Source organism: Callorhinus ursinus, unplaced genomic scaffold (genome assembly GCF_003265705.2).
Source record: "Callorhinus ursinus isolate GAN/ISIS: 27379988/994484 unplaced genomic scaffold, GSC_fseal_2.0 scaffold11, whole genome shotgun sequence".
Lineage (NCBI taxonomy): Eukaryota > Metazoa > Chordata > Mammalia > Carnivora > Otariidae > Callorhinus > Callorhinus ursinus.
The window spans coordinates 23,046,841-23,060,371 of NW_027397073.1; the positions used below are offsets into that span (position 1 = coordinate 23,046,841).

The 13,531-nt window shown below is 43.2% G+C and overlaps 1 long non-coding RNA gene across 1 annotated transcript; it reads left to right on the forward strand.

Moving 5' to 3' along the window:
* Positions 1-57: 57 nt before the first annotated feature.
* On the forward strand, positions 58-13,078 carry LOC112834920 (uncharacterized). The gene is made up of 3 exons (XR_003211074.2): positions 58-225; positions 10,757-10,925; positions 11,756-13,078. It is a non-coding gene; the product is annotated as an uncharacterized lncRNA (long non-coding RNA).
* The last annotated feature ends 453 nt before the right edge of the window (positions 13,079-13,531 follow it).

Below are 13,531 nucleotides of genomic sequence, written 5' to 3' on the forward strand. Positions count from 1 at the left end.
CTGCCCCCGCCTCCCGCCCGGAGTGACGGGAGGGTCGCTCTGCGCCTGCGCCCGTGAGGCAGCGCCAGTCGGCTGGCTGCCCAGAGTCCGGTTCTGGGCTCCGGCGCTGGCTGAGGGCGCTGCCCCACTAAGGCTGCTTGGAGGGAGTTCATCAGAAGAATTGGCATCCCTTTGCAGTAAAGTACTCAAGCAGCGCGGGAGAGCTCGGAGTAGAGTGGGCGTCCAGTAAGTGTTTATAAATAGCGATCAGCCGGCCCTTGTGTTTTGAGGACCTGCGGGCACAAAAATTAGACTTGGCCAGCCAGCTCCAGGGTGAAGGTGGTTGTAGCGGTTTACTTTGGGAAGAAACTGGCAATGGCCGCACCTTCCCTTTCCACCAGCCCTGGATCACTAGATCCAAAGGTGTTTAAACTTGCCAAATCCTTTTTGGGCTTAAGAGATGCATAGGAGAGTCAAGGAATCACACATTTAAGAGTTTGGTCAGGTGTTAACGAAAAGTGAGTGGAAGAGATTTAGGTGGAACCTCAGAGTTGGAAGGGACCTTCAAGGACCTGCAACACACCTGTTAACTAGGTTGGTAAACTCTGCTTTTAAATTAATACTTTATTTGAAAGTTTTCCAAGATGCATACATTTCTTTAATATTTAAAAAGTTTCAGAAAACACATACTAATTATATATTTTTTAATTTTTATTTTATTTTTTGCTACCACCTAGAAAATACTTCCATTGGGGGATCGCATGAAAACTAATTACTGGGAAGTTCTAAAATCATTTCTTAAGTCTGGTCACCCTCCTACCTTTCACACACAGTGTCCTACCCCCTACTCCCATGCTGTCTTCCCCACCATCACATCCTCTGCTCTTACCTCTTCTACTAGAAAGCCTCCACAAGTGTCGTCTTCACTGGTAATTACTCCTGGGGTTCAGGAAGACTTTCCAAGACTAGTTTTAAGGTAATTCATTTACAGAACTTCCACTGATATATGTACTATTTAATAAAATTGTTCAGCTGGAGAAATCACCTGAGGACAGAGCATCCTCTTTCAAAATTGTCCTCCCACCTGACAGAGCAAAGTAAAACTCTCACCCATTACTTAAGGTGCATCAACTCAAGATGTACTTTTTTTTTTTTTTAGAAGGAGAGAATGGGGGGGGAGGAGCAGAGGGAGAGGACAAGAGAACCCTAAGTGGACTCCGTGCTGAGAGTGGAGTCCGATGTGGGGCTCGAACCCACAACCCTGAGATCATGCACTGAGCTGAAATCAAGAGTCCAACACTCAACTGACTGAGTCACCCAGGCGCCCCAGTCCAAAATGTAAAAACCTCCAGGGAAATTCAAAGGGACAATTCAGAAATTGGTGTCTGTGTTGAGAAAGTGAATGATCTGAATGAATGGGTTGTAAATTCTTTTGCAAGTCAGGTGGTTTCCAGTTCTTTCCTGTCAACAAAATTGAAGGAAGTTCTAACTAGGTGATTTGGTAATTGATCAACATGTGGTTTCTAGGCAGTATACCTCAAAAGGAGTTAAAAGTAACATTGCTATAGGGACACCTGGGTGGCTCAGTTGGTTGAGCAGCCAACTCTTGACCTCAGCTTAGGTCTTGATCTCAGAATCATGAGTTGAAGCCCCACCTTGGGCTCCACATTGGGGTATATGTGGAGCCAACAGTAACATTGCTATAACTAAACCTCTTCCATCACCATCTGTGTTAGTTATTTATTACTGTGTAACAATTTAACCACAAATTTAGCTGGGTCCTCTGCAAGATCACAGAATGAAGTTTGCCTGGGAAAGGATGCACTTCCAAACTGCTCTTGGCAGCGTTCAGTTACCTGCTGGCTGCAGAACTGAAAGCCTTAGTTCCTTGCTCACTGTCAGCTGGAGGTCCCTTCAGTTCTTTGTCATGTGGCCCTTTCCATAGGGAGTGGAAGCTTACTTACAATACGGCAGCTTGCTTCTTCAAAGCCAGCAAGGGGGAGAGTCTCAGTGTAAGACACTGGTAACAACCTTATGTAACACAATCATGTATGCATAATCCCATACATCCTGTCACCTTTGCCATACTCTGTTGGCCAGAGGCAAATCACAAGTCCCACCCTCACTCAAAGGAAGGAGACCACACAAGGGCACGAATGCCAGGAGGCAGGAATCATGTGGGGCCCCATCAGAGTCCACTACACCATCTATTTATTTATGCAAATAATAATCCCTGCAACCCCAACCTCCTCAGAATTTCTCTTCAGATTGTCTTCACTTTCTTGCTTAAAGGAAACCTGACTTTCCCCTGGAACAGTGAGTCCCCTGCCCCCTCCCAAGTAGTGGGAACTGTGTTTTTGACCATAAGCCTCTCAGACTGTACCTGGAATTGGGGTAGGTGTCCTCCTTGCTCCTCAATAGACCATCCCCTTCTCCCCCTACTAATCTGCAGCTTTAAATCTTGTTATCCAGTACCCCTCATTGTCGCTTCCATTCCTCTTCATTTTTTCACCATTTGCTCCTGTCAGTCACTCCAGTACCACTTCTGTCTTAATCCTAGGTGCTTTTAATGTACATGTGGATGATCTTCCCAATACCCTGACCTCTCAGTTCTTTGACTTCTCCTCCAGGGATTTTGTCCTACCCTAACTCAGCCACTCACTCCCATGGGCATAATCACAGAAGGATTATCAAACTTTGCAACTTCATCATAATCATGATTTCAAACACCTTATACTCTGTACACCATCTCATATTTCCAAATTTCCTTGCAGCGATTGTTCAAAGTACATATCCACTCTCTCCCATCCTTACCCAGCTTAAACCCCTGGCCAATCACTGCATCACGCCCTTGCACACACCCTCAACCCCAGTACTTTCTTCCTCCGCTGCTGTGTGTGCTTGGCAAAACCACAATCCTGACCAAGCCAGCTCTCCACCTACTCCACACCGGCACCCTGCATCTGAAAGTGGCTAAAGAAAAACACAATCATGCTAGTGAGTTTCACTTTAATTTCATCACTCTTAACCTCCAATGGGCCATTAGTGCTGCTCCAGAATCCCACTTCCCTCCTCTGTTCTGTTCTGGATTTCATACCTCTCTGTCCTCTAACCTACACCTCCTTCCCTTTCATCCTCATTTCTCAGTTAACAACCTTGCTTTTTCATTGAGAAAATTGAAGCAATGAGATTAAAAAAAAAAGTCTCCACAGAATCCCATGATCTCATCTACCCATACCCATATGCCAACATCTATAACCTCTTCTCCACCTTACCCTCCATTATGTAGTTGAATTTTCCATGCTCCTAGCCAAAGCCAGTCCCTCTGCTAAGGCAACAAATCCCAAGCTTGGCTTGCCTAATCTTATCAGTGCTTCCCTCTATGCTGGGTCATTCCCCTCAGCTTCTAACAACTGTTATTTCTCCAATCATACAAAATCTCTTTGACCCACTTCCACTGTCAGCTACTGCCCCATTTCTCTACTTCAATTCCAAAACTCTTCTAAAAGAGTTTTCTATACTTTCTGTCTCTAGTTCTCCCCCTCTCTGTAGCAGAATACATGCCATATGATACAATTTATACAAAGTTCAAAAACATGCCAAATACAATGCCTATGATAGGACCATATACATAGGTAATAAAATCATAACAATGCACACAAGGTTACATATGTGGCATATTTTAGGTATCCCACTGAGCAGGTCCCACCCTCTCTTAAAGCAACTCCATTCATGCTTTCATCGTTACCACTCTATCAAACTATTCAGGGCCAACAATGAACTTCATATTGCCTAAGTCCAATGATCTATTTGCAATTCTCATCTTAATTGACCTGTCTGTAACAGCTAACACAGCTAATCACTTGATTCACCTTTTTTTTTTTTAACCATATAATCTCAATTTTCTTCCTTCGTCACTGGTCCCTCTTTCCCTGTCTTATTTTCTTCTTTGTTGATTCTATCTCTTTTCACAGACCTAGGGAACGGCAACGACCTAGGGCTCATTCCTTGGATTCTTCTCTTTTATATCAATACTCATTTCATTGGTGATCTCATTAAGTCTCCTAACTTTCAGTACCATCAGAGATAGATGATGTCATCATATATGATGACATTTCCAGATTTATATATTCAGCCCAGACCTCTCATCTGAACTCCAGATTCTGATACCCAGCAGTCTACTATACATCTCAAACTTATGCCACAAACTGAAAAAAAAATATTCTCCCTCAAACCTGTTCAACCCACCAATTTTCCTATCTCAGTTGATGACAAGTCCATCCTGCAAATTTACAGATCAAAAACGCTAGAGTCATGCTGGACCTCCCTCTTTCTTTTACATCTCATGTCTAGTCTGGATTCAGAGCATCCCTTACCATCTCCACTGCTACCTCCTGGTCTGAGCCACCATCATCTCGTGTTTGGATTAGTCTTCTAAAAGCTCTCCCTGCTTTCAGTCTTACCCCTTAGAGTCTGTTCTCTACGTAATAACCAGAGTGATCCTCCTAAAACATAAGTCAAATCATGTCACTCCTCTGCTTAAATCCCCACAATGGCTCCTCATTTCACTCAGAGTAAAAGTCTTTACAGTAGTCCTTATAGTAGTCTACAGGGTTCTACAAGATCTGGACCACCACCCCACCCCATCATTACCTTTCTAATCTCATCTCCTGTTATTCTCCTGGATGCATCTGCTGCAGCCTTACTAACCTCCTTTATTGATCCTAGAAAATACCAGCCACATTCCTGAGTTAGGGCCTTTGCATTGGCTCTTCCGTCTGCCTAGCACGTGTTTCCCCCAGATATCTGCAGTGCTAACTCCCTAACCATCTTTAGCCAAATGTCATCTTCTCAATGAGGCCGACCCTAACCTTTTTAAAATCACAACTCATTTTGAACCCTATGCTACACCCCAGAGCCCTCTTACTCTGCTGTGTCTTTCCTCATAGCTCTTCTAAAATGCTGTATTATTGGGCGCCTGGGTGGCTCAGTTGGTTAAGCGACTGCCTTCGGCTCAGGTTATGATCCTGGAGTCCCGGGATCGAGTCCCGCATCGGGCTCCCTGCTCAGCGGGGAGTCTGCTTCTCCCTCTGACCCTCTTCCCTCTCGTGTGCTCTCTCTCATTCTCTCTCTCTCAAATAAATAAATAAAATCTTTAAAAAAAAAATAAATAAAAAAAATAAAATAAAATGCTGTATTATTTACTTATATTTACGTTTATTGCCTATTATCTATTACCCCCACTAGAATGGTCCATGAGGGCATGGATTTGTCCCATAATGTTTACTAATATATCCCAAGTGACTAGAGTTACAATTGACAAATAGGAGGTACTTGATAAATATTTGTTGAATAAATGAACAGGGTGTTTCATGCTTCTATCCATAAACAATGAAAACTAGAAAGAGAGTTGATCTGAACTGTATCTTATTCCAGCAGAAAATATTCTAAATTTTAATTTTAATTAAGTTCATCAAAATTTATAATATTTTATGTTGTTTATACCAAGTAGGTATTCAAAATAGTATTTTTTTAAAGATTTTATTTATTTGAGAGAGAGAGAGAAAGAGTGAGCACAATGTGGGCTGGGGGGAGAAGCAGACTTCCCCCTGAGCGGAGGAGCCCTACTCGGGGCCTGATCCCAGGACCCTGAGATCATGACTTGAACCAAAGGCAGACACTTAACCGACTGAGCCACCCAGGCGCCCCTCAAAATTGTATTAATAATACAGTCAAAAAAAATAATAATACAGTCAAGATGAATGTTTTAAACTTAGCGACTCAAAGATTTTTTTTTAATTTTTAGGGAAATATGATAGGGTGAGCAATAAAAGACTTTCCAGTGTAAAATCTCATATTATAATGTTCAGGGGCAAGTGGAATGGAAATACAAGATAAGGAGAAAAAGAGTGATGTAGAATTTCTTTTTAAGAAAAGCTTGTTCATGTATTTTTTAAATGGATGATAGGTACATTATGATATTTAGATTCCCTTGGATACACTTACAGAATGATGTAACAATCTTATTTTAAAATGCCAATACTTATTATGCCAGAAATAACAAACTTGGCCATTATTTAAACTTAAGATGAAACATTTGAGATATGACCTTTAAAAGTACAAGAAGAAACATGGTTTCTCAAATTTCTTTTAAGAGACATGCAAGCAAGAAATTTTGAAGACCACAGTCCCAAAGCACTCCAAGCGACCTAAGCTACCACCTTTCCTGAGACTTCTTCAGGTGAAACATTTCAATCCTATATCCATCTCTGAGCTGGGCAGGCAAAGAAAGGCTTGAAAGCTTTCTTTCCCTTTTGTTTTCTTTGATGGCTCACCTCCCTGACTTGGAGCTTTTCCAGGGTAAGGAGAAAATAGAGCTTTTGCCTTTTTATTCCAGAGGTGGGGAAAGAGAGCCCCCACCTCCAGCCCTGTCCAGTAAGGAAGAAATAGAATAATTTTTAATACGGAAGTGACCTAGCAATTGACAGCTCCAGGCATGAGTTAGCACCATGACATTTCAGAGTTAACCCAATGTTTTTAAAAAAGAATCTAAGTTGCCCTTGAAAATCATTTAACATTGATTACCCTAAACAGTATAAGCATTTCCCACATTCCTAAAGCACTATAGTAAACTCTGTCATCTCCTTTGACTTAAAGTGAAGGAAATTAGGTTTGAGGGTGACAGATGTGCATTTGATTCTCAAGTAATCTGTTCTTTCAGCTTTATAGGAAGCCAAAGACTTGATGAAGAAAAGAGAAGATGGGTAGAGCCAATACTCCATTTTATTTATTTATTTTAATGTACTGAAAACTATAGTAACGGCTATCCATGCCAGATCCAGCAAGGGCCACAAAGGCAGCTGTGGACAGAATCCCAAGGGTAGGGAAGGGGTGGAGGCAGGAAGGAAGGAATTAGGTGGGAGAGGAAGGGAAATTACAGCCCACCTTTGTCTGGCCACAGTCCTCGAAGTACTAACAGAGACCAAGAGGCAGCTGAAAGCAGGGGACAGGAGCAGTACGAACCCCTCTGTCAGCCCTGACCATTCATGCAATGCGCATTTTATTCGATACTTAACCAGGTATGTATTACTAAGGGATTCAGAGATAAATTTACTGTAGTCCATGTAGTCCATGCCCTTGAGTAGCTCCAGTCTAGTGGGGCAAGAATGAAGTGTTAATAGATCATTCTGATGATGTGGACATGGACTACTGTGAGAAAAAGAGAGAAGGAGCAACCTATTCTTGCCTGTGGGAATTCAGAAGCCTTCATAAGAAAGTGACATCTGAACTGGACTTTGAGGTAAAGTAGGAGTTTGCCAGTAGAAAAGGACTGAGTGAAGACTTTCAGGGCAGAGAAAACAGCCTACGGATATGAAAGTGGTTGGCGTGTTTGTGGAATGGTTGAAAAAAGAATTCAATATATAGCCATAGAAAAACTTGCCATATACAAACAAAACAACACACAATATACCACTTATAAGAGGGTACACATTGTAACATTGTTGGCCATAACAGGCTGTTGGAAAAACTCAAATGTTTACCCAAAGGAGACTGGATAAAATAAATTATGGCACATCCATACAATGAAATACTATATAACTATGATTAGAGTGGTAATTTTCACTGTACCCTTATGGAAAGATCTCAAAGGTTTACTGCCAAATGACAATATGAAGTCCAAAACAATGTGTATATTATGCTATCTTTTCTGTTAAAAAGAAGGAAAAATAATATGTGTTTATAACAACAATGGTTGTATGGGGTAGAGTAGGAACTGGATGGGAGGAAATTTTTCACTGTATAATTTCTTTTATTCTTGAACCCTGTAGATGCATTACCTCTTCAAAAAGTTAAACTGAAACTTGATTCAAACTTGAAATTCAAAGTGACTGGAATGTATGTGCTCATTCCTCTCCTTTAAGACTCAGTCGATAATCAAGGCGCCTGGCTGGCTCAGTCAGAAGAGCATGGGACTCTTGATCTCGGGGTCATGAGTTTGAGTCCCATGATGGGTGTAGAGATTACTTTAAAAAAATAAATAAGCTAAGAAAAAAAAAAAAACTCAGTGATCCTCTAGGTTCCCTGATGTTTATCAGGATTGGGTGCCCTATCTTTCTGCTCTGACTAGGCTGTGAGTTCCCTGAGGATGGAGGTTCTCTTGAGGGGTTTTCACACAGCAAGTGTCAGAGAATGTTTGTTGACTGAATGCATAGAGAGAGGTGAGAGGTGAGGCTGGAAAGAGATTTGGAGCCAAACTATGAAGGAAGATATGCTGGTAAGTGTGGAAGACAGATATGTTTGGGTTTTTACAGTTTTGCTGAGGTATCATTTACATTTATAAACTTTTTAAAATAGAGAGTTGGATGAATTTGGGTAAAGGTATACATCACACAATCCAGTTTTGAACAGTGCCTTCACTCCAAAAAACTGCCTTCTGCCCGTTTACAGTCAAGTCAATCCCCACCCCCATATTCCTGGCCCCAGGCAACCACTGCCATGCTTCCTGTTTTTAAGGTTTTGGTTTTTCCAAAATTCCATATAAATGGAATCTTACAACACGTAATTTTTTGCATCTGGATTGTTTCATTCCATGGGATGTTTTTGAGATCCAAAATGTTCCTGTGTATATCAGTAGTTAGTTCCTTTTTATTGTTCAGTAGTATTCCATTGTGTGTATATGCAAATCCATAGAAACAGAAAGAAGATCAGCAGATTAGTGGTTGTCCGGGGATAGGAGGAGGGGAACTGAAAGACACTGGTTTCTTTTGGAGGTAATGGAAATGTTCTGGAATTAGTGCTGATGGTTGTACAACATTGTGAATGTATTAAAAGAGACTGAGTTGTACACTTTAAAATAGTTAAAACAAGTGCACCTGAAACTAATGTAACGTGTGTCAACTATACTTCAATACAAATAAAGAAAGAAAGAAACAAATAAATAAAATGGTTAAAATTCATAGAAACAAAGAGTCAAATGGTGGTTACCAGGGGTTGGAGGAGACATGAGGAAATGTTGGTCCAAGGGTACCAACATCCAGTTATAAGATGAGTAAGTTCTAGGGACCTAACATGTAGCATGGTGACTTTAATTAATAAGACTGTATTATATACTTGAAAGCTGCTAAGAGAGATCTTAAATATTCCCACCACCTAAAAAAAATTGTCATTATGTGAGGTGAATGATGTGTTACTAACCTTGTGATGGTAATCACTTCACAATGTATACCTGTACCAAATCATCACGTTGTATACCTTAAACTTACACAATGTATGTCAATTATATCTCAATAGAGTTGGGGGAAAATAAAATGATTAAAATGGTAAATTTTATGTTATGTAAATTTTATCTTAAAAACTTACATTTTGGGGCGCCTGGGTGGCTCAGTCGGTTAAATGTCCAACTCTTGATTTCAGCTCAGGTCATGATCTCAGAGTGATGAGATCGACCCCCAAGTCAGGCTCCACATTCAGTGGGGAATCTGCTTGAGATTCTCTCCCTCTCCCTCTGCCCCTCCCTGCTTGTGTTTTCTCTCTCTCTCTAAAATAAATAAATAAATAAATCTTTAAAAACAAATAACAACCAAAACTTAACATCTTAAGTAAGCATCACTAGCAAGGTTACTAAGCAAATAGTCCTTGGAGGCAGGCTGACTTGGTTCAGGTCCCCATTTAACTCCTTACCAGTTTTTGTGGGTTTTTTTTAAGATTTTATTTATTTATTTGACGGAGAGACACAGCGAGAGAGGGGAGTGGGAGAGGGAGAAGCAGGCTCCCCACTGAGCAGGGAGCCCAATGCGGGGCTTGATCCGAGGACCCTGGGATCATGACCTGAGCCGAAGGCAGCCACTTAACCGACTGAGCCACTCAGGCGCCCCACTCCTTACTAGCTTTTAGACAGTGGACAAATCATTCTAAGTCTCAGTTTCTTCACCTGTGAAACAGGAACAAAAACAGAGCCTGTGTCACTGAGCTGTAGGGAGGATTCGGTGAGATCATGCCTGTAAAGCACTTGACATTGTACTGACAAGAACCTAATCAGTATTAGCTAACTTTTTAAATCCACGTACACCTGTCATATGTCAAGTCTATAAGATGTCTGAATTTATTCAATTCAACATGAAGCAGGAACTATTCTCAATCTATAGGTGGTGAAACTGAACTATCAAGAGATTAAAAATAACTTGTTCCCATATTGAGGAACATTCTATAAAATAATCGGTCTGTAGTTTTCAAAAATGTCAATGTCATGGAAAACAGACTGAAGAACTCTTCCAGACTGAAGGAGACCCAATAGACATGACAATGAAATGCTGTGCATGATCTTGAGTTGGGTATGGAAAAATTGGGACATTATTGGGACAACTGACGCAACTGGAATATGGACAGTAGACTAGATAATAGTATTGAATCCATGTAGGTTTCTGATTTGGGCAAGTATAGTGTGCAGGGCCAGCATTAGGGTGCGGTGAGCAACGCTCCTAGGAAGCCCTCTCAGGGCCACTGATCCGATGTTGCTTGCCTCCCCCTGAATCTGGCCCTGGTGTTTCAGTGACATAAGAGAATGTCCTTATTCTTAGTAAGTCCACACTGAAGTATTAAGGGGACAGGCAGACCTATGTGTAGAACTAGCCCTCCGTTAGTTCCAAAATAATATATAAGTAGAGAAAAATGTTAACAGTTGGGGAATCTGGGTATAGGATATGCAGAAGTTTCTGTACTATTCTTGTAAGTTTTCTGTAAGACTGATTTTTTTTTTTTTTTTTTTTTACTTTTTAAGTCACTTGCCCATGTAATGAAGTTCCTTTAATAGGAGAACTGAATCGGAACCCTCTGTGGCCTCCAGCCCTCCGTACAGAGTGCAGTGTGGAGCTGTCCTGCAGCCCAGATCTGAAGCCAAGACCCTGAAGGGCCTCCTGACCAGGTGCCTCTGAAAGGAAGTGGCCCAGGTACCATCAAACAGTGTTTCTTCCACTTGAACATGATCTTTAACATGATTGTGCAGATTCTGATTCAGTGACTCCAAGGTAGGAATGGAGTGTCCACATCTCTAACAGGCTCCTAGAGGAGGTGATACAGCTGGTCTCTGGACCAGAGCTCTAGAGGCAAGACCCTGGACCCAAGAGTCCAGACCTCTAGGGCCTCAAATGCACAGTTTCCTGAGGAGGGGGCTGGGGAGGAACACTGACTGATTTAGGAGGCAGTCCACACTTGCAATGCCACCTACTTCCAGTGCTTTTCAATGATAAGCTCCGCTTTCTTTTTTCCAACCTGCCTTCATTCAGGAAACATGCAGAGTGAGCCTGCTGGGTGCCATGCTTTATTTCGGGTGAGGAATTGGATGGTGACGAGCATTCATTGAACCACCTAAAATTTATCCAGCCTTTCCCTTCCCCTAGTAGACTCCAAATCAGCCTTAAAACTACACAGTTTTTGGTCCAAACAAGTGACTGTGGCATCTGTCTCACTCAGTGTGTCTGTCACAGGCACAAGAGGGAACATTGCAGGGAGGAGGGTGCTGGAAATAAAAATTTCATCAAAGGCAAAAACAAAACATTTTTTTAAAAGGTCGAGTTGGCATCCTTTTAGTGATAAAAGAATCTGATAATGAATATTTGTGCAAAGGGTTTGAGCTTTCAACTCTGAGGGGGAAAACATCTTACCCTAACATCACCAAAATCTTTTCTTATTTTTAGAGCATTTTTCTTGGAAGACAGCCTTGAGGAAAGTAATTAACTTTACCTTGGATGAAAATTGCAGTTACTCTTTTCTTTTAAAGGGTTCAAGGATAATCAAGTACCACCTTTTCAGGGGTGGAAATGAGGAATTTGAAGAAGAAGGATGCTGTGCGCGTTTGAACAGCCCTTACCCAGCATCTGCTCCTCGGGAACAGGCTGTGTGAAGGATGCACGATGCAAGACTCAGCCTTGCCGTCCCCTCCCCCAGGAAAAGGTGCCCGCAGAAGCTCCCAAAACACTTGCCTTTCCCTTGCCCCCAGTGGCTGTTGCCACCTCCCCTCTCTGCTGTTTTCTCTTCCCCTTTCCTTTCCCTGGTGGACTTTCACTTCCCGGGGCCTTCTGACAAGCCGCACCCAGCTGCTGGCTTTGAACTGTCCCCACGCTTCCTGCCCTCAGCCCCTTGCCACCCACGCACAGTGACCCCCGTGGGGGGAGCGCTGCTGCCCACGGAGCCTCCTCCCCGGACGGGCCCCCTGCTCCCCTCGCGCGCGCGCGCCTGTCATCGGCAAGGAAGTGAGAACTCCACAGCCTCCGCAGGCAGTCCAGGCCACTGGCGGCCGTGGCTCTTTCTTCCCGCCCGCTCTTCAGGGAAGCTGGCTCCGGGGTCGGCTCCCCCTTGGTTCAACCGTACCACCGATCCCGTCTACGAAAGAGGCCCTGGCTCCGAAGCGCCTCTGCAGCCTGGACGCCCGGCCGGCCCTCCCCAGCTCACAGATGGCTGGCTTGGCAGGGGCGCTGCGAGTAGGTCTGAACTCGCCGGAGGCCACACGGGTTAGTTAGAATGCCGGGCCTGACTCCCTCAGCCACAGTCCACAAAGGCTCCTTGGCACGGGTTCTTTGTGGAGGGTTTGACCCAAAGGCCCAGGAATGCAGGCTTGTGCCGTCCTCCCCTACAGCCTGCCCTCCATTCTCACGGCTCCCCCCAGGAGCAAGTCCCAACCGATTCCTCAGCCAGGGAGAAGGCCACGTGGACAAGCCCAGGCCCGGGCCCAAGGTTTGCCTGCCCTGCTTCCCTCCCTCCCTCCACCATTCCACGTCTCACCCAGAAGCCCAGCTCTCCCCTACCAACCACTCCAGCCCAGCTGATCTCATCCAAAAAGCCACAAGCCACCGTTCTGGCCCTTGATTTCCTAATGTCCTGTGTGTGTTTACATTCTACTTCATTTGCAGACAGTAGCACAGAGGTAGAGATTAGGGATGGGCTTTGGAGTCAAATGAGCTCTTGTTCAAATCCTGGCTGCATTGCTGTGTGCCCCTGGGCAAGCTACTGAACCTTTCTCAGCTTTAATTACTTCCTCTATAAAAGTAGGTATAATCACACTTGTTGAAAATGTTATTTCCCTGAGCATTAAAGGAAAATTTTCTCATCCAACAAAAATTTACTGGTGTCTACTGTTTACCAGGCACTTACTGTAAAGGAGGGTACAGTGGTGTACAAGACAAACCCCTTGTCCTCGAAGTACTTACGTTCTGGTGGGTGACAGACAGTAAACATGTAGCCAAACCATTTTAGTGATAATTGCTATTTTAAGAAAAGACCATAGAGAGTGATTAGATTTGGAGAGGTACAGAGTAGTATTTTAGATGGGGTGACTCAGGAAGGATGTCTGAAGAGGTGACGTTTGAGCAGGGATCTGAATGATGCAAAGGAATGAGCTGTGCAAAATCTGGGGAGAGCAGGTGTAAAGATCCTGAAGCAGCAATGAGGTCGATGTGTTCACGGAACAACAGTAACACCAGTGCAGCTAGAGTAGGGTGCAAGAGAAGAGCAAGGTAGGAGTTCAGATCAGAGAGGTAATATGTGAGGAGAAGGTTTA